This window comes from Tupaia chinensis, unplaced genomic scaffold (genome assembly GCF_000334495.1).
Source record: "Tupaia chinensis unplaced genomic scaffold, TupChi_1.0 Scaffold000054_1, whole genome shotgun sequence".
NCBI classification, from domain to species: Eukaryota; Metazoa; Chordata; class Mammalia; order Scandentia; family Tupaiidae; genus Tupaia; species Tupaia belangeri.
Genome location: NW_006159512.1, coordinates 6983546 through 7002954, shown reverse-complemented (window position 1 = coordinate 7002954; position 19409 = coordinate 6983546). Strand labels below are relative to the sequence as shown.

The 19409-nt window shown below is 43.3% G+C and overlaps 1 protein-coding gene and 1 pseudogene across 1 annotated transcript in view; both read left to right on the top strand.

The window, feature by feature from the left end:
- The first annotated feature begins 6 nt into the window (after positions 1-6).
- NT5DC3 (5'-nucleotidase domain containing 3) overlaps positions 7-19409 on the top strand; it is an 82034-nt gene continuing 62631 nt past the window's right edge. The window contains exon 1 of the mRNA XM_006141409.2: positions 7-48. The gene's annotated coding sequence lies outside the window, so the exon portion shown is untranslated. The remainder of the gene's footprint in view (positions 49-19409) is intronic.
- On the top strand, positions 16799-17964 carry LOC106736049 (dnaJ homolog subfamily A member 1 pseudogene; annotated as a pseudogene).

Sequence of the window (19409 nt, the reverse complement as noted above, 5' to 3'; positions counted from 1 at the left end):
AGCACTACCTGTGGGAACGGTACCGGGAGGCCAAGAGAAGCACCGAAGGTGAGTGCGGCGCCGGGCCCTCCCCCCACGCACTGGGGCTGCTCCGCCGAGCTGGGGGCGCAGGTCGCCTCCCGCGCGGTCAGCGGAGAAGCGGGCATCCTCCCACCCCAGCGACCTGGCTGCTGACCTCCGGGGCCCTCCAGTCGTGACCCTCGGTCCCCTCACCCCCCAGTCACGGACAGCATCGGCTCTACCGGACGACTCCGGAAACTTCACAACTCTTGCTTTTCCCCCATTGGGGAAGCTGGTTATATATTCCTGGGGATTTTAGCCAGAAATTGGCAACGGAAGCGCTTTGGGCTGCCTGGAGGATTCCGGAGACATCATTTAGGAGGCGGTCACCCCGCGCACCGTTAGATATTGTTGTGAACCCGCAGTAATAATAGTACCAGCTGGAGGCAGGCGGGCGCCCAGGTGCCCTGGAGCAGGGCTACCGGGCAGGTGGCGGTATCCGGAGGCGAATCTGTTTTCCTTTAGAGGGAGGGAGGGGTGGGTTGTGCTGTGTTTGAAATTGGAGGGGTCCAGGCTGGGATCGTTCTGGGTTACCTACTGACGTCAATGAGGAGGGGATTCCAAGGGAGCGAGTGAGTGCTTTGTGGCCAGGTGAACCTGAAATGAACTTGGTTCTTTTGTTACTAAGGGAAACGGGGAAAGACGGAAAAGGGAAGTAACCGGTACATACTAGTGCCAGGCACACAGATCGTCCCCCTGCGTGCTTGAAGGAGTGCCACATTCGCGTTCTATAGATGGGAACAGTGAGGCTCAAGTGGCCAAGGTCACGCTCTGGCCTAGGGTCTGTCCCAGCCCCTAACAATACTGTCTCCTGTTCCAGTAACAGCAGACCATCTGGGAGCTGGTGCAAAGGGCTAGTGTAATCCACGAGGGTACTGACCTTTCTGGGAAGATTTAAAATTAAAAGATTAATACATAGATATGTATGCATATCACATAAATATAGGGAGAGAATATCGGTGGGAGAGGATGTTTTTCTATTTTATCTTTTGGCCAGAAGTCAGTTTAATGAAATAAAACACAATTAGAATAATTTTCAGAGGGAACTCAAAGTGTCTAGCTTTGAGTAAAATTCAGTGAAATAGTGCCTTCTTTTCTTAGTTTGTCTTTGCCAAAAGTTTAATTCTGCTTTGGCTTTTGAAGCTGTTGTGTGACACCATGGAAAGACTGGCTTTGGAGGCCGTGGGCATTGCAGGTCTTACAGGTGAAAGAAATAGCAATCATCTAGTCCATCTTTTGGCAGGCAAAGCTTTTTTTTTTTATAAGTTGAAATTTCATTGCACTATGTAGTTGTATACTTAAGTGCATTTTTAAGAATTAATCTAGAAATCTAGAATACACTTTACTCCGTTCCCCCCAAGTAGTAACATTTTGTAAAACTATAATGAAGTGTCACAATTCATTTAGAATTTTGCAAAAACAGTAAAATGGTGTCACAACTAATATATATTAATATGGCCTACTGATCAGAGTCCCTCTTTTTTGATTTTTTTTTGGAGAGGTTTTTAGCTATAGGGCGCGTGCGCTCGCCAGACAGGCAAAGAGAGACTGAGAGACAGAAAGCGAGAAATCGCCCACCAGGGGGATGGCCATGCTGCAATCCCTTCTCCATTCTCCTCTCAGGATCTTGGGCATGCACGCACACATGCCTGGCGTGAGTTTAGGCCACTGGGTCCAGGACTTGAACTGCGGTCGACTACATGGGAGTCCAGTGACATAGCCATTACACTAACTGCTGGTCCCCAGAGTCCTTCGTTTTCTGTGTGTGTCTGGGTGGTTCTGTATGGTTTATCACATGTTGACTTGTATAGCTACCACCACAAGGCATGGAGCAGTTTATCACAAGGCTTCTTTCACTGAGCATAATTCCTTGGAGTTTCGTCCAGGTCGTTGTGTGTATTGTGTTAATAGTGTTTTTCTTCTTATTGCTGAGAAGTCATCCATGGCATGTGTGCATCCCAGTTTAACCATGATGAAGCATTTACCCCAGTTATTTGTCAGAAGCCCTCTGGGTTGCTGTAGGTTTTGGTGATTTACAAATAAACTGCTGTAAACATTCATGTACAGGTTTTTGTGTGGACTTTTATTTTTGTTTCTCAAAATGCCCAAGAGTGCAGTTGCTGGGTTGAGTGGTGATGGCATGTTTAGTTTTGTAAGAAATGGCAGAAAAAAACTTTGCCATTCTGATATTATGACAAGGTTTGCCTCTTGCTGCTTGGAGAAGAGAGCCTGAAACTTCAGTTTCTTCATCTGTAAAATGGGCATGCTGGGAGAACGGACATCGTAGGGTTTGGTGAGGAGTAACAGTCTGTCAGTGCTTGGTGCAAGAGACAGTTGGTGTGTTTAACAGCTCAGGTGATAAAGATCCGCCTTGGGCCAGGGATTGGGTTTCAGTGTTTTAACAGTTGAGGGGGACTTTGGAGTGTGACAGCCAAGACACTTTTTTCCCCCTGATTTTGTTTTCCTTAGTCCCAATATGGGCATAATGTGGGGGATTCTTTGCATGCGCTTGGCACTGTAGTTGCTGAGTAGATAGTGGCTTTTATTATTAGTTATTAAATAACTGTCAATTTCAGACACAGTATTTAGCTGTAGCACTGCCCAGCTGCATGCCCTTGAACAAGTCACTGAATCTCTCTCAGCTTCAGTTTCTCTTTGTAAAATGAGGCCACTGGAATACATAAGGGCTAAATTTTTTCAGGGGTTACAGGTCTTGATAAGTGTTTGTTCCTGTTCCCATCCCATCCCTCCTCCTACTCTTCCTCCTCCTTCTTTTTTTTGGAGAGATTTTTGCTCTAGGGCCCGTGTGCTCGCTGGAAGGACAGAGAGAGACAGAGAGACAGAAAGTGAGAAGTCACCCCCCCGGGAGGTATGGCCATGCCTCAGTCCCTTCTCCAGTCTCCTCTCAGGGTTTTGGGCATGCACGCACATGTGCCCGGTGTGAGTTTTAAGTCGTTAGGTCTGGACTGGAACCGTGGTTAACTACATGGGAGTCCAGTGATGTAACCATTACATCATCTGCTGGCCCCTCCATCCCTTCTTCACGCCCTTTTTGGAGAGATTTTTGCTCTAGGGCCCGTGTGCTCGCTGGAAGGACAGAGAGAGACAGAGAGACAGAAAGTGAGAAGTCACCCCCCCGGGAGGTATGGCCATGCCTCAGTCCCTTCTCCAGTCTCCTCTCAGGGTTTTGGGCATGCACGCACATGTGCCCGGTGTGAGTTTTAAGTCGTTAGGTCTGGGACTGGAACCGTGGTTAACTACATGGGAGTCCAGTGATGTAACCATTACATCATCTGCTGGCCCCTCCATCCCTTCTTCACGCCCCTAGCAAGTACACACTTGGTTTCTGTCTCATCCTGGAAGACTTGGGACTTTAATTAAAAACATTTCTTTAAAGTTTATTTTGTTTGTAAGAGAAAGAGACAGAGGGACAACACCCTTAACTGGGGCTTGATGCCATAATCCACCCTCGGCTAGCCCCGGATTGTGGGCACACGTGCCCAGCATGCTCAGGAAGGTCTCTGGGTGTGAACCTGGACTCTTCCCCATGGCAAAGAGCCCTGTTTTACCCACAGGAAGCATCTGGCCTGGGACTTGAACTTGATGTCATTCTCATCCCCTCTAGCTACAATCTGTAGGAGCAGGTGTGTTCAGCTCGAGGTCATTCCATGAGCATTTATTAAGCACCCAGTGGTGGGTATAAAGGCTGTTGATTTACAGGTGGATGAGTCTCTGAGAGGGAGGGGCCCACCAGGGCATGGATGGGGAGTATAGAAAACAGATGAAAAACAACCCAGGTTGCGGGAGCTAAGAGGGGCCAGGGTCCAGGCCCCAGAGCTGATTATTACTGGGGATGCAGGAAACGCTTTGCTGAAGCTGATCCTTGGGCTGTGTCTTAGAGTCTCAAGGGGTCAGAGGAAATACTGATAACCCATATTCATATAAAAACGTATCTGTCCTTTTCTTCTCAGTTGCAAGAGCACAAAATAATTTTTTTTCCTGGGGATATTGACAGGTTTTATTTTCTCATTTTCTTTCTGGCAATAGGAGCTCTTTTTCTTGTGGTTTTGCTGTAGGGTATGTGTGCTTGTGGGGAGTGGGGGGAAGAGAGAGAGAGAGAAAGGGAAAGATGAGAAATCACCCTCCCACACTGGGGTTGGCCATGCTGCGATCCCTTTTCTATTCTTCTCTTGGGATTTGGGGCATGTGCATGCCTGGCATCACTGGGACAGTCAGCCCTGTGGGATCCAGTGTATTAAGCTCTGTGCTATCGGCCGGCCTAGTGATCTCTTTTCTTAATTCAGTTTATTCAGATATTATCTCTTTAAAGGTCTCTTAGACTGAAGACTATATTGGAAAGAGAGGCTTTTAAGTTTTTCTTTTACCTTTCCTCACTCATTTTTTTTTCCTTTCTACTTCAATTTAAAAAAATGATGGGGCCAGCAGGTGGCATGTAGCACTGGACCCTGACATGGCTGACTGCGATTCAGGTCCTGGACCCAGCAGCTGGCTTTCTCAATATTCCTCTCTCTGGCCAAATTAAAAAAAAAATTAATAAACTTAAATAAATAATTGAAAAAAGGTTTATGGTCACCCCATGGCTTGGTGGTTAAGGCAGGTGGATCCCACATGACTGACTGTGTCGTTTGAATCCCAGACCTGGTGGTTTGAAAAATAAAATAAAATAAGATAATTTACTTTTGTCATGCATGTGCATCAGAGAGAGGGCGAGAGAGAAACGGAGGAAGGGAGGGGGAGAGAAAGACTTTCTAAAAGCGTATGGGGCCAGGACGCAAACTCTGGCCAGCCGTATGAAATCTGCTTCCTCTTTATAGTGCCTGCGTACTGACCTATGGGGCCAGTGTATACAAAAAAAAAATCTTTATTTTTGACCAGCTTTAGATTTACAGAAAAACTGCAGTTTCTATAAACCTTACAGTTATTTCCTCTGTTAATAACTTCTCATGTTACATCACAGCTAAGGAGCCAGCATTGACACATTAGCCATAGTTGACTCAGATTCCCTTAGTTTCTTCCCAACGTCTTTGTACTGGCCCTGTCTCTTTAGCCTCCATCATAAGTTTCCCAGACTGCTCTGTTTTCAAAAATTTTTTATTTGTTTTTAGGTGCCAGAGGCCATGTGTGCTTTGTCAGAGAGAGAGAGGGGGAAAATGAGAAAGAAGGAAGATGGAAGATCACACCACAGTCCCTTCTCCTCCATGTATCTTTTTGGGATTTTTGGCACATATGTACATGTTCCTGGTGTGCTATTTAAGATGCTGAGTCCGGGACTCGAACCATGCAGTTGGCCATATAGATCCAGCCCTTTTAACCACCACGCCCCCAGTTGGCCTGACTTCTCTATTTTTTTTTTTTCTTTTTTTGGAGAGGTTTTTGCCATAGAGCGCATGCGCTCACCAGACAGACAGAGAGAGACAGAGAGACTGAAAGCGAGAAATCACCCCCCAGGGGGGATGGCCATGCCACAATCCCTTCTCCTCCATTCTCCTCTCGGGATCTTGGGCACACACGCACATGCGCCTGGCGTGAGTTTTAAGCCACTGGGTCCGGGAAGCGAACCGCGGTCGACTACATGGGAGTCCAGCGACATAGCCATTATGGTAACTGCTGGTCCCGTGACTTCTCCATTTTTGATGACCTTGACAGACTCTGTAGACTGGCTCTCCATGGCCATTTCTTCCTTTTTTTGAACTTGAAACTTTTGGTGGTATAATGTTTATGTGTGCTGCACTGCCTGTATTGGTTGGGAGTTTTAGGTATGTGGGTGCTTTGGTCTAATTTAATTTAATTTTTTTTTTTTTTTTTTTTTTGCTATAAGGCGCCGGGCACTTGCCAGAGAGATGGAGAGAGACAGAGAGACAGAAAGTGAGATTTCACCCCCTAGGGGGGATGGCCACGCCACAATCCCTTCTCCTCCATTCTCCTCTTGGGATCTTGGGCATGCATGCACACGTGCCTGGCGTGAGTTTTAAGCCACCGGGATGCGAACTGCCATCAACTACATGGGAGTCCAGCGACATAGCCATTATGCTAACTGCTGGTCCCCCAATATTTCGCTCTCTACCATAAAGTGTGGATAGTCGGTATATGTTAAGTGGATACACACAAAGACCTTTTTGTTACAGCTGGGGGAGAGAGAAGGGAGGCGCTGCTGGCTCCTGGCAGGTGGAGGCTGGGGATGATACTGATCTTCCTACAGTTCCTAGGATAGTGTCCCCTAACAGTTATTCAGCAGTACCGAAGCCCAGGAGCCTTGTCCCGAAGTCAGGATTCTAGGAAATTGTTGTGTGATTACAATTTAAAGGGCTGCATGTATTTGTACGTGGTCTGCTATTTTCTGTTGTGCTGTAGGTTGTATGTATCTTCTTTGAATGGGATCTCCGGCCTCTGGGTGTGCTTATCAGGTACTGGCTTTTTCTCCTAGGCATGGCGTGCGTCCCCCTGCCCCCAGCAGCTGCGGCTGCAGCTCCGTGCCAGGATAGTCTGGATAGTCTAGTGGTATTTATTTTTCTTTGGAAGTAATATCAAAGCCTGGTCTGTTTAGTTAAGTTTGTCTGTTTGGTTGGTCTAGAGGGTATATATTAAGATGTAGAAAAAAAAGGCATTATTGTGAAGCTTTTATAGGATACTAAGGGATTTATTCAAAGATCTGGATTTGAGAGGATTTAATAATCACTCAAAAATCATGTGTTTATTAAGGATTGTATATAGCACAATGATGTAAGCTTAGCTTATATAAAACAAACATAAGATGCAAAGATAATCATTATTAGAATATATGATAATAAATAATAATAATAAGCATCGGTTCCTCAAGGAACTACAGTGGGTTAAAGAGAGACTCTTGAGATAATTTAAAAATTAGACCAGTATTTCTCACAATGACCTCCAAAGTCTTTGGAGAGATGTAATTAAACAAATGTAGAAGATAAGGGCTGGTCTTATAACCTAGTGGTGTAGGGAGCCAGATCCCACATGGCTAACCAGGTCAGAATCCCGGCCCTGCGGCTAGTAAATCAGAGCCTTTAAAATTCATGAATCTTAGGACCAACAGATGGCGTAATTGTTATGTTGTTGGACTCCTACATGGCTGACCATGGTTTGAGTCCCAGACCTGACAGTTGAAATTCACACTGGGTGCATGTGCATGTGTGCTCAAAATCCTGTGAGGAGAACAGAGGAGAAGGGATTGTGGCGTGTCCATCCCCGCCAGGGGGGATTTCTTGCTTTCTGTCTCTCTCTGGCGAGTGCACTTGCCCTATAGCAAAACTCTCTCCTAAAAAAAAAATAAATAAATAAAGAAAAAGATGCATGAATCTTCAAAAGGGGGGGGATATAGATGTAGTGGTTCTCAAATAAATTTGTGAAACCTTTTTTTGAGTTTAATAATTCTAGTTTGAGGTTCTAAAGACTGTGCTTGAGAAGTTCTAATAATATGTCTACCATGAATGTATGTAATACTGAAAGATGCTTAATCGTACAACCAGAAAGATGATGGGACTTCTAAAAGTTTTTGGGAAAGTGGAATTAAGGTCTGAGTTGGGCCAACCTGTCTCTCTATCTCTCTCTGACAAGTATATGCACCCTTTGACAATGGGAAAAAAAGGATATTCTGAGGCCCTAGCCCTGAAAATTCTGATTCATGGTATAAAGGTAGGGCCCAGGAATCTGTATTTTTATTTTGCCATACGGTGTTTGTGCTGGCTGGAGAGAGGCACAGGGACAGACAGAGAGGGAAAGTGAGAAATCACCCCCTAGGGGCGATGGCCACACCACAATCCCTTCTCTTTCTCTCTCCCCTTAGGAATTCAGGCATGCATGCACATGCGCCTCACATGTTTGTTCAAGCCACTGGGTCCCGTACAACTCTAGGGTCAGTCACAGGGGATCCAGTGCCTTAACCACCACGCCACCAGCTGGCCCCAGGAATCTGTATTTTTATAAGCCATATTTGGAAACCAGTCCTTTATGGAACTAGAACAAAACATGTAGAAACAGATTCCCTCTATGTCTCAAAAGTTCTTTTTTTGGACTTTGGCTTCTAGCAGTTTGGCACACCGGATAGCCTTATAAATCTTTTTGTACAGAATAGTCACAGACTGAAAAAAGTATAAAGGGCCTTCTTTTAAATGCATAACCAAACTCTGAGAAACTGATGAGACGTCCTAAGGACTAATAACAGAGTGGGAGCCGAAACCAGAACGGTGAGCAGTAGTGGATAATGAAGCTAGTGAGATGATAAGGGAGATTTAAAGACACGTTCATCCTGGGAGCATTTGCTGGGCCTTGACTGTGCCTGCTGGGAAGGGAGATGAGGCCGCGGCACACACATGCGCATTGTCTGAGACGCTCCTGTCAATCTGGTGGCCATGGTGTGCTTCCTCATGAAGGGCGACAACGGGGACACTTGTCTTCTCCTTTGGCCTCTTCTAGATCATTTTTTCCACGTGTGTGGGATGTGTGGAAGTCCCGTAGGCTGGTCCTCATATGGCTTTGGGTTTGAATTTATTCTGCTTGTGTGGTCTGGTGATCCAGAGCTGCAAAATTAACTAAAAATGAGTGATAGTGACCTGGGACTTCTGGTAGAAGCAAATGTAAACACTCTTTGGAGGAATAAGCCTTCAACCAAAGCCTTTCAGGATTAGATAAAGCAGCTATGAATTCAGAATGTTAAAATATACAAGAAATCCACCTTGACTGGGAACAAGAGTTACTAGTAAACAGCAGGGGAGGGACACAGGGTCTTCAAAAAGTTTGTTGAAAATGGATACCATGAAGAAACGATGCATGGATTTCAAAATTTCTGTGCACCAAAATAACCTCATACTATAAACATTAATTTTTTTGTTTTTTTTACTTATTTCTTCCATAAGTCAGAGAGAGAGAGAGGGAAAAAGAGAGAAAGTGAGAGAAAGCCAACACCTCCAACAGGGTCTTGATACCACACTTTACCCCCAGCTTTAGCCAGTCCCAGCAGCCGTGTGCCCAACCTATTCAGGGAGGACCCTGAACTTGATCCAGCAACCTTCCCGTATGGGATTGGCTCACATAGCATCTGGCTCTTAAACTTATACTTTAACTCCATGTTTCCCTACCTGTCTTTTAAGTCCACTCGTATCCTTAGTTGGACTTCAGTTACTGAATTACTAGGTAACGCATATATATAATGCATCTGATAATGTTTAAAACATTTGAAGAAATAAAGAGATGAACTTGAAAATGTAAGCACAGGGCCAGCCTGTGGCCTAGTGGTTATGGGAGCCAGATCCCACATGGCTAACTGCATAGTTTGAGTCCCAGACCTGGTGGCTTGAGAAACATGCTGGAAATGTGTGCCCCAAATCTCAGCAGGGAGTGAGAGGGAGAAGGGATTGTTGTGTGACCATGTGTCTTGGGGCGTGCTTTCTTTCTCTTCCTTTCCCTTTGTCTCTCCATGAGTGCTCATACTATAAATATTTTTTTTTAAATTGACATATAAGTAAAATTACTATAATTACTTATAGAATGCACCCTCTGGAAAAACAACAAAAAAAATGTGAGCATACATTATGAAACTAGTAGAATGATAAGACAAATTTCAAATTAGAACCAGAAAGATTTTAAAAGAAATTTTAGAAGTGAAAATTTAATCCTTAAAGTTAAAAAAAGTTAGTGGAAGAGTTTTGGTACCAGATTAGACAAAAAGTATAGAAAGAATTAATGAGCTGGAATATGAATCTAAGAGAATTGCCCAGAATGTAACAAAGAGCTGATTATGAAAACAGTTGACTGAATGAGAGAATGTGATGTCTGATTCACATCCAGCAGAAGTATATACAAAATGCATATCTTTAAGTTTATTTTGGAGTTCTAGCAGCAGAGACAGGGAAATGAGGCAGAGACAATAGTCACAACAATAATTGTTGAGAATTTGCTGGAACTAATTAAAGACCGAAACCTCAGATTTTCGGAAGCACAACAAATTCCAGTGGGATTAATAAGAAGTACTGTATAACAGACACAAAGGGAAGACCTGAGGGCCTAAGGTTAAGAGTACAGTCCATGGGGCCAGCAGGTAGCATGGTGGTTAAGGTGATGGATCCCACATGGCTGACTGTGCTTTGATTCCTGGACCTGGTGGCTTGAAAATCAAGCCGGACATGTGTACATGAGTGGCCAAAATCCCGAGAGGAGAATGAAGGAGATGGGATTGTGGTGTGGCCATCCCTCCCCAGGGGTGATTTTCCCCTTCCCCCTCTGTCTTTCTCTAGAGCATACACACACTATGTCAAAAACCTAAAAAAAAAAAAAAAAAAAAAAAAAAAAAAAGTAGTCTGTGAAGCAAGAATATCTGGGTCCAGATTCTACCATCATCACTATGTATTCAAATTATAAGACAGGTCGTCGGAGTAGATGGAGAAAATAAAGTCCAGCTGGGAGGTTGTTTGTAAGAGATACACCCCAAAACAAGGATGTAGAAAGGTTGAAATTTATAGCATGAGAAAAGATCTCGTGGGTAAGTACTAACCAAAGAAAACGAGCAAGTTATTAATACAAGCAAATAACAAAATGGTATTTAAAGGAAATATTACCAATATTAAGAATAGGAAGGGTTGCAAACTACAGTCCATGGGCCAATTCTGGACAGATGTCTGTTTTGTGTATATATTTATATTTAACTTTAATTCTGAGAAAGAGAGATGGGGGGTACCCCTGACTAGGTCTTGCAGTGCCTCAATCCTTCCACCCACTGCCCAGCCAGCTGTCCAGAACCACAGGTTCCTAAAGGTATGCCTGTTGTCTTCAAGTCAGTGCAGCTCGGAACTGCAAGCCTTTCACATGGCTCCAGCATCACACAGCAGCACGCACCGCCTGTGCCACCGCAGCTGGGCATGTGGGTTCAGGTTCACTGGAACATGCTATACCCATTCATTCCTGTTTTCTGTAGGGGGAGCTTTGTTTGTGCTTTGCCATCAGAGTTGAGCAGTTGCAGCAGAGACGGTGGCTGTTGAAGCCCAAAATACTCATTGGTTGGCCCTTTATAGAACACATATTGACTCTCAAACTACGTGGAGTTACCAACATGGAGAGCTCTCACAAGAATAAAAAAAAAAAATGCAAGTTGCTGACATATACCAATTATAAAAGGGTTTAAAACACACAGTAAATACTCTAGAGTACTTGTAGATTTACACACGTATGTGGCAAAGTCTGAAGAGGTGCAGAGAGTAACAGGGATCACCACCAGGGTGGTGGTCCTGTCTGCACTGAGAGGGGAAAAGAGGGGAGGACTGAAGGGCTTCCATCTTCCAGCTGGATGGTAGGGATGTGGGTGTTCTTTTCTCTTTATTCTTTTCTTTATGTATTAAAAATAGGATTATACATTCTTTAAAAGTTGTCTTTTGTGGAACCAGCAGCTGGTGTAATGGATATGTCACTGGACTTCCATGTAGCTGACTGCAGTTCGAGTCCCGGACTTGGTGGCTTAAACTCAGGCCGGGCGCATGTGCATGCGTGCCCAAGATCCCGAGAGGAGAATGGAGGAGAAGGGATTGTGGTGTGGCCATCCCCCCTGGGGGGTGATTTCTTACTTTTTGTCTTTCTGTCTCTTTCTGCTAGAGTGCACACACCCTATAGCAAAAACCTGTCAAAAAAAAAAAAAGTTGTCTGTTGTGAGGCCATCAGGTGTAGTGCTTAAGGCGCTGGAATCCCATGTGGCGTACTGTGGTTTGAGTCCCGGACCTGATGGCTTAAAACTCACTGTGGGTAAGTGTTTCACTGTGCATGCCCAAGATCCCCAGAGGAGAATGGAAGAGAAGGAATTGCGGCGTGGCCATCCTCCCAGGGAGTGAATTCTTGGTTTCTGTCTCTCTCTCTCTCTCTGGTGAGTGCACATGCTCTATGGCAAAAATCTCTCAAAAAAGAAAAATTATCTTTAGTTTAGCTATATGATGTGGATGATCATGTGACCATAGGAAAAAGTAGCAGAAAGGTTTAAAGGAGAAACATGCTAAGTAATGATTTTTGCATTTTCAGGTAGGAAAGAAGTGCCTAAAATAGGTTCGGGCAAGTGGAGGGGCCCTGTGGGTTGTAGTAGAGTCCAGTCCTTTGCTGGGAGAAGGAATTGTTTTCTGATAGCCCTTGTTAGTGGCCATCTGGCACCTCCTTGAGCTCATCCTACGATCACCATGCTGCGAATTTTATTTTGGATGGCTGAGTCACAGGGAATGATTCCGATTCCCCTTCTCTAAGATAGCTGCTTTCTGTGTGAGGACTGTGAGCAGGAAGCATCACGTGACTCCCCTGTGCCGTCACTATTTTGGAAACTCACCTGTGCATTCATTCTGGTTTGTTAATATCTCCTTGAAACTGATCCATTTGGTGCTGACCATAGGAAGCCACGTGTGGTCTGACTGGTTCAAACTGGAGGGGAGCAGCTGGCTGTTTGTACTTGGTGGCCAACGTAGTTCTTCTGTTAGTTCTTCCGAGGAGCTCAGTGTGGGGGTGATTGGGTTAAGTTTGTGGTCAGCTGAATCCTGAATATTTTTCATTTTTATCTTGACAAGATGTAGTTTACAATGGAAAATAGGAAAAGAAAGATCTTAAAAACTAGTTTAGGGAACCGGATTGTGGCACAGTGATGAAACATGGTGCTCTGTAGGGCTGACCCATGTGGGAAGGTTGCAGGTTTGCACCTGGAGACTTCCCTGAGTGCACTGGACACGTGTGCCCCTGATCAGGGATGACTGAGACTGGGGGTGGCATCAAGATCCTGTTGGGAGTGGAAGAAACAAAAACTTTAAAAACGTATTAAAATCCATAACATTTCTTTATAATTTCCCAGTGTTAAAAAAATGCTTTGAGGGACCAGCAGATGGCATAATGGTTATATTGCTGGACTTCCACAAAGTTGACCATGGTTCGAGTCTCGGACCCAGTGGCTTCAAACTCATTCCGGGCATGAGTGTGTGCATGCCCAAGATCTTGAAAGAATGGAGGAGAAGGGATTGAGGCATGGCCATCCCCCCAGGAGGATGAATTCCCTCATTCTCTCTGTCTTTCCAGCGAGTGCACATGCTCTATGGCAAAAATCTCTCTTGAATAAAACATGATTTGAGTCAGTTGAAGGAGGACACCATTTCCCTTAGAATGTCTTTATGTGCCTCTCGTACACTAACAAGTGCTTAGGAGAAATGATAGCTTTTTACTATTTTTTAAGTTAAATACTGTAGTTAAGACAGTGCAGAGATGGTGCTGGCAGGTGGCATGGCAGTTGGGGCGCTGGACTCCAGGCTGAGGTTTGACACCTAGACCTGGTGACTTGTTTTCTCACTTTCTTTTTCTCTCTGTGCCCTATAGCAAATTAAAATAATAATAATAGGGACCAACAGTTTGCGTAATGGTTATGTTAGGGGACTCACACATAGTTGACTGCAGTTCGAGTTCCAAACCTGGCGGCTTAAAACTCACCCTGGGCACGTGTGGGTGTGTGCCCAAAATCCCAAGAGGATACTGGAGGAGAAGGGATTGTGGTATGGCCATCTCCCCTGGGGGATGATTTCTCACATTCTGTCTCTCTTCTCTTTCTGTCTCTCCGACAAGCGCACAGCCCTATAGTAAAAATCTCTCTCCAAGAAAAATGAGTAAGTAAATAAAATTAAGCAAATTACCATTTATTTATTTATTTTTAAGGGGAAAGATAGTGCAGAGAGAAAAATGCTAATTGATTGCTCAGGCTGGGTTTTATGGGAAATTTTTGTACTTTTAATGGGTTGGTTCTTTTAGAGGTTTTTACCATAGGGTGCGTGCGCTCACCAAAAAGAGAGAGACAGAGACAGTGAGAGAATAAGTGAGAAATCGCTCCCTAGGAGGGATGACCATGCCCCAATCTGTTCTCTTCCATTCTCCTCCTGGGGTTTTAGGCACATATGCACATGCACCTGGCATAATTTTCAAGCCCTAATTTTCAAGTAGGGTCTGAGACTCAAACTACCGTCAGCCATGTGGGTGTCCAGTGCCTTAACCATTATGCCACCTGCTAGCTCCATTGGATTGGTTTTTAACTTTGATAACTCATCTTCTTTAGTTTAGTAGGGTTTTGAAGAACTGTTTCATGCTAGTTGAATTTATAAGATACTAATACATGCACCTGAATACACTTTTAATTTATATTCTATTGGTGTCTGCTGACAAGCTTAAAAGTAACATCTCTCTGGATGGTAATACTGTCAACGTCTGCCCTCGGGGCTTGATGCTGTGAAGGAAAGAGTTAGAGAAAAAAAAAGAAGACAAAGAAGCAGAAGATGAAGATAAACACAGACAAGCTGTGCTGCTTAGTCATACTGAGCTTCTTTATTTATGTATTTTACCAGGCACAGTGAACTGTTTTGCAAGCTTATGAGGATGCAGTTAAAGTCCTACAGTTAGAGATAAGAATTTTAGTGTAGGTGTTTGTAGACGTTTTTTAACCTTGTTCCTATCATGTGTGATCCTATGCTGTTCCTCTGCAACTCCGAGGAAGGCTAAGTATGCATCAAAGTGGATGATATGTAAGACATAAACATATAGAACAGGCATCGCAGGACCTAGCCACAGTCAGGATGTTTCCCATATCCCGTGTGGGTATTTCCACAGAGCCCATGGAATCTAAGGCATGTGTCATCTGGCTCCAGTGAGTAGTGAGGCATACTGATAGCTGCCTTCTGTATCTAAGCTGCATACCCTCACAGTATTTAAATGTAACTCTTGAAGTATATTGAAATATTTCTTTTGTTCTTTGAACTTTTCTTTCCCTTTTTTTTTTGGAGAGGTTTTTGCTATAGGGCGTGTGCACTTGCCAGAAAGATAAAGAGAGACAGAAAGTGAGAAATCATCCCCCACAGGGGGGATGGCTATGCCACAATCCCTTCTCCTCTATTCTCCTCTCAGGATCTTGGGCACGCATGCACATGTACCTGGCATGAGTTTAAGCCACTGGGTCCGGGACTCAAACTGTGGTTGACTACATGGGAATCCAGCGACATAGCCATTACACCAACCGCTGATCCTGAAAACTTTTCTTTCTTAAGTGTTGTGTACTTGCTGGGGGTGTGGTTGGGGGGTAGAGCCAATGTGATGTGATTATCACAATCCTTTTCCCCCTATTTTTCCATCTCATCAGGATTTGGGGTATGTTTTAAAAATGGGGATCAGCAGTTAGTGTAATGGCTATGCCACCGAACTCCCATATAGCTGACTGCTGTTTGAATCCCGGACCTGGTGGCTTAAACTCATGCCGGGTACGTGTGCGTGCATGCCCAAGATCCCAAGAGGAGAATGGAGGAGAAGGGATTGCGGCGTGGCCATCCCCCCGGGGGGTGATTTCTTGCTTTCTCTCTCTCTTTCTCTCTCTGTCTTTCTGGCAAGCACACGTGCCCTATAGCAAAAACCTCTAAAAAACAGAAAAAAAGAAAAAAAAATGGAATATGCCTGGTATGTTTTTGAAACTGCTGGGGCTGGAATTTGAAGTGTGGTTAGCCACATGGCATCTGGCTCCCAATGTACTGGGCTTAATCACTGCATTATGGGAGGATCTGGTACTCTTTTTAAAAAAGTTTTTTTCCCCCTTCCCTTCTTTCCTTCCTTTCCTTCCTTGAGAGAGAGAGAGACAGAAAGAAAAGCACCTTTAACTGGATTTTGTGCCATGTTCCTACCTCCAGCCTTCAAGGCATCCAGTGTCATGACCATGAATGTAGGTTAAGGTCAACCTAGGAACCAAACCCACGTCTTCCATGTAGCTTCCATCATTGCAGAGTGGTACCCTACTGCATCACCACTGTGGCTTAGACCTCTTTTGTTCTGTTAAGAGCAGGAATATCTACTTGAGAAACATATTTAATATTAGAATATCAGAATATACCTATGGGGTACCCGTTTACTTTAACTTGTATTTTTTCTGTACCATTTGTGTGTTGGTCAGTTCAACTGAAGTAGTGAACAAAGCACACATAGTTAAGATAGCAGTTTTCAAACATTTTGCCCTCAGGATTCTTTTATACACTTAAAATTTTTAGAGATCCAGCTTTTGTTTATATAGGTTATAAATAAATTTATAATTTAATTTATAAATTAAAACAGATATTAAGGTATGTATTTGATTAATTTAAAATAATAGTAATAAGTCTTTTATCTATTAACATAGTGGCATACTTTTTATACACAATGACTATTATAGCATAAAAGAGGTTAGAAGAATGTCATGATTTCACATTTATACAGATTTCTATGATATCTGGATTAATAGAAGACAGTTGGATTCTTTGATTCTGCATTCAGTTTAGTGCAGTCTCAGACATCGTATAGGCAAGAGAACATGAGTGAAAAAGTCATGTCCTCTCTGTATTAAATTATTATTTTTTTAAGTTTAATTTTCTATGAGAGAAAGAGAGAGAACAATAGCGACAGAGAGATGCTGCAGTCCACCTCCCAACTTCAATCAGTCCTGGTTACAGCCTAACCTGTGTACGTGGTGGACTTGGGTGGTCTCTGGACATGAGCCTGGAACCTTCAGCGATTTACTGTGTGTCTGCTGGGATTAAATTCTTATTACCCCTGTTACAGATCACCACAGTTTGTCAATTTAGTGACATACAACAACACAAACATGTTGTCTTTATAATTCTGGAGGCCAGCACTTGGCAGTAGGTCTCTCTGGGTTAAGCTCAAGATGTGGGCAGGGCTCGCTCACCAGTTGTACAAAATGGTGAATGAAACAACTTACTATGATGTTTTGGGGGTCAAACCCAATGCTACCCAGGAAGAATTGAAGAAGGCTTATAGGAAACTGGCCTTGAAGTACCACCCTGATAAGAATCCAGATGAAGGCGAGTTTAAACAGATTTCTCAAGCTTATGAAGTTCTCTCTGATGCGAAGAAAAGGGAATTAAATAACAAAGAGGAGAGCAGGCAATTAAAGAAGGTGGAGCAGGTGGTGGTTTTGGCTCCCTAATGGATGTCTTTGATATGTCTTTTGGAGGAGGAGGAAGGGTACAGAAAGACGAGGTAAAAATGTTGTACATCAGCTGTTGGTAACCTTAGAAGGTTTATATAATGGTGCAACAAGAAAACTGGCCCTGCAAAAGACTGATTTGTGACAAATGTGAAGGCTGAGGTGGTAAGAAAGGAGCAGTAGAGTGCTGTCTCAATTGCCGAGGTACAGGAATGCAAATAAGAATTCATCAGATAGGACCTGGAATGGTTCAGGAAATTCAGTCTGTGTGCATGGAGTGCCAAGGCCATGGAGAGTGGATCAGTCCTAAAGACAGATGTAAAAGTTGCAATGGAAGGAAGATAGTTCAAGAGAAAGATTCTAGAAGTTCATATTAACAAAGGCATGAAAGATGGCTAGAAGATAACATTCCATCGTGGAGGAGACCAAGAACCAGGACTGGAGCCAGGAGATATTATCATTGTACTAGATCAGAAAGATCATGCTGTTTTTACTCGATGAGATGACCTTTTCATGTGCATGGACATACAGCTGGTTGAAGCATTGTGTGGCTTCCAAAAGCCAATTTCCACTCTTGGCAACCGAACCATAGTCATCACCTCTCATCCAGGTCAGATTGTCAAACATGGAGATCTCAAGTGTGTGTTAAATGAAGGCATGCCAATTTATCATAGACCCTATGAAGAGGGTCGCCTAATCATTGAATTTAAGGTAAACTTCCTTGAGAATGGCTTCCTGTCTCCTGATAAACTGTCTTTGCTGGAAAAACTTCTACCTGAAAGGAAGAAAGTAGAAGAGACCGATGAAATGGACCAGGTAGAACTGGTCCAAATCAGGACAGATCACCCCATTACAATGGAAAACCATATGAGGATGATGAGCATCATTCTCAAGGTGCTCAGTGTCAAACCTCTTAATGGGGGCAGTAAAATAACACTGCTGGCATTTTATAGGCAGTAGTGAATGAGTGTGAGGGACTGTAATCATAATATGCTCACTACTTGCTTTTGTTTTTGTTTTAATATTCCTCTATAGTAGTGTTTTGAAAAGTTAAATGAAGAATAAACACAAAAAAACAAACAAACAAAAAAGATGTGGGCAGGGCTGCATTGCTTCTGGAAGGTTCTGATGGAGAAAAAGGTTCTGATGGAGAAATGCTGCTTTGCCCTCCAGGAAGCTTTGTTCTGTCTTCCTAGTTCCTTCCATATACGAAGCCAGCAATGGCTTTCTGAGGCTTTGTCACATCTCATCACTCTGACCCTAATCTTCTGCCTCCTTTTCACACTCGTGAAAAGGACCCTTGTGATTATGCTGGGCACAGCTGGATCATCAGTGATACTCTCTTTATCTTAAAATCAGCTGTTAACATCCTTAATCCTTGGACAGTCTTAATTCTCCCTTGCCATTTCAGGTAACATAGTCTCAGGTTCTAGGGTTAGAATGTGATTTCGTGGAGAGCCATTAGTCTGCCCATTACATTTTAGTATTATTAATGTTATGAGAATAGTTTCGACCTCAAATATCCCATGAAGGCGGGGGTGGGGGGGATGGGAGGGATATCTCAGATTATGCTGTTAACTACCGATCAAGCAAAAATACCAGTTGAGTGGATGAGTAGAAAAAGAAGGGACTGACATGAAGTCTTACTTTGTGCTGGGAACTCTGTCCAGCGTTTGTCTGATTGTTTAGTAGCTGTGTGACTTGGGGACCGTTAAATAATTTCTCAGCCTCACTTTTCTTCTGCAAATTGGGGGTGGAAGTATTATCCTCAGGGAGTTCTAGTGCCGTTAATTGAGGTGTGAATGAGAAGTGCCCAGTGCATGGATGTGAAAGGGGTGGTATTTACTCCCTCTCTACTACTTCTCAACTGTAATGAAAAATTATTGAAAGTTTCCCTAGAATTTGATCTTCTGATAGGCCTCAATTTTCTTTTTCAAAGAAGTTTTTCTCTTGATGCTACGTGTTCATTTCTTTTGAGCAGTAAAATTGTTTTTTTATTAAATGATTTAACTTGAGATTAGGTTGTCATTAAGCCATTTAACTTTATTTCAAAGGTAGTTGTATGTTCTTTTATTTTTGGGACTGTAGGAAGTGTGATGGATTTCCAATGAGTAGTCTGAATTACAGATATTACTTACAGGGTAAGATGAGGTATAATTTTAACTTTTGGTGGGAGTAGTATAAATGTCATGAAAATTATTAATTATTCAGATGAGTAATTCTATTTGTCATGAATTGCATTTCCCTAGAGATATTATAAGATATGTAAACTAGTAGAAAAAGGAAGTTTCTTTTTAGATTAATATTTTTCTTTTTTCTCTTCTTTTTTTTTCTTCTTTCTTTCTTTCTTTCTTTCTTTCTT